Raw genomic sequence first — 2,447 nt, 5'->3', positions numbered from 1 at the left:
TAAATTTCCCTCTTAGAACTGCTTTTGCTATGTCCCATAGGTTTTGGGTAATCATGTTTTCACTGTCATTTGTTTCTATGTATCTTTTTATTTCTAGTTTGATTTTTCCAGTGATCTCTTGGTTATTTAGTAGTGCACTGTTTAGCTTCCATGTATTTGTGTTTTTTACAGTTTTTTTTCCTGTAATTGGTTTCCAATCTCATAGCCTTGGGGTCAGAAAAGATGCTTGATATGATTTCAATTTTCTCAAATTTTCCAAGACTTGATTTGTGATCCAAGATGTGATCTATCCTGGAGAATGTTCCATGTGCACTTGAGAAGAAAGTGTATTCTGCCCCTTTTGGGTGGAATGTACTATAAATATCTATTAAATCTATCTGGTCTGTTGTGTCATTTTAAGCTTGTGTCTCCTTATGTATTTTGTGTCTGGATGGTCTGTCCATTGGTGTAAGTGGGGTGTTAAAGTCACCTACTATTACTGTGCTAATGTCAATTTCCCCTTTCATGGTTGTTAGCATTTGCTTTATGCATTGAGGTGCTATGTTGGGTGCATAAACATTTATAATATCTTCTTCTTGGATTGATCCCTTGATCATTATGTAGTGTCTTTTCTTATCTCTTGTAACAGTCTTTATTTTAAAGTCTATTTCATCTGATATGAGTATTGCTACTCCAGCTTTCTTTTGCTTTTTATTTGCATAGAATGTCTTTTTCCATCCCTTCACTTTCAGTCTGTATGTGCCCCTAGGTCTGAAGTGGGTCTCTTGGAGACAGTATATATATGGGTCTTGTTTTTGTATCCATTCAGCCAGTCTGTTTCTTTTGGTTGGGGCATTTAAACCATTTACATTCAAGGTCATTATCAATATGTATGTTCCTATTACCATTTTCTTAATTTTTTTGCATTTGTTTTTGTGGGTCTTTTCCTTCTCTTTTTTTTCCCACCTAGAGAAGTTCCTTTAGCAATTGTTGTAAAGCTGGTTTGGTGGTGCTGAATTCTCTTAGGTTTTGCTTGTCTGAAAAGCTTTTGATTTCTCTGTCGAATCTGAATGAGATCCTTGCTGGGTATTCTTGGTTGTAGCTTTTTCTCTTTCATCACTTTAAGTATATCCTGCCACTCCCTTCTGGCCTGAAGAGTTTCTCCTGAAAAATCAGCTGATAACCTTATGGGGATTCCTTTGTGTGTTATTTTTTGCTTTTCCCTTGCTGCTTTTAATATTTTTTCTTTGAATTTAATTTTTGTTAGTTTGATTAATATGTGTCTTGGTGTGTTTCTCCTAGGGTTTATTTATTGTGTATGGGACTCTCTGCACTTCCTCGACTTGGGTGACTATTTTCCTTTCCCATATTAGGGAAGTTTTCAACTATAATCTCTTCAAGTATTTTCTCAGACCCTTTCTTTTTCTCCTCTTCTTCTGGGACCTCTATAATTAGAATGTTGGTGCATTTAGTGTTGTCCCAGGGGTCTCTGAGATTGTCTTCAACTCTTTTCATTCTTTTTTCTTTCTTCTGCTCTTTGGCAGTTATTTCCACCATTCTGTCTTCCAGCTCACTTATTTGTTCTTCTGCCTCAGTTATTGTTATTGATTCCTTCTAGTGTATTTTTATTTTCGAATTCTTCCTGGTTCAGTCCTGGAATATTGTACCTTTCCAAGAATTTGTCCATTTCTTCGTGGTTGTCCATTTTATTGTCATATAGTTGTTTGTAGTAGTCTCTTATAATCCTTTGCATTTCTGCGGTGTCAGTTGCAATTTCTCCTTTTTCATTTGTAATACTATTGCTTGTATCCTCTCCCTTTTTTTCTTGGTGAGTCTGGCTCAGGGTTTATCAATTATGTTTATCTTCTCAGAGAACCAACTTTTAGTTTTATTGATCTTTGCTACTGTTTTCTTCGTTTCTATTTCATATATTTCTGCTCTGATCTTTATGATTTCTTTCCTTCTACTGACTTTGGGTTTTCTTTGTTCTTCTTTCTCTATTCACTTTACGTATAGGGTTAGATTGTTTATTTGAGATTTATGTTGATTCCTGAGGTGAGATTCAATTGATATAAATTTCCCTCTTAGAACTGCTTTTGCTATGTCCCATAGGTTTTGGGTAATCATGTTTTCACTGTCATTTGTTTCTATGTATCTTTTTATTTCTAGTTTGATTTTTCCAGTGATCTCTTGGTTATTTAGTAGTGCACTGTTTAGCTTCCATGTATTTGTGTTTTTTACAGTTTTTTTTCCTGTAATTGGTTTCCAATCTCATAGCCTTGGGGTCAGAAAAGATGCTTGATATGATTTCAATTTTCTCAAATTTTCCAAGACTTGATTTGTGATCCAAGATGTGATCTATCCTGGAGAATGTTCCATGTGCACTTGAGAAGAAAGTGTATTCTGCCCCTTTTGGGTGGAATGTACTATAAATATCTATTAAATCTATCTGGTCTGTTGTGTCATTT

The sequence above is a fragment of the Physeter macrocephalus genome, chromosome 13, assembly GCF_002837175.3.
Source record: "Physeter macrocephalus isolate SW-GA chromosome 13, ASM283717v5, whole genome shotgun sequence".
In the NCBI taxonomy this organism is placed as follows: Eukaryota; Metazoa; Chordata; class Mammalia; order Artiodactyla; family Physeteridae; genus Physeter; species Physeter macrocephalus.
This window is presented reverse-complemented; position numbering follows the sequence as displayed.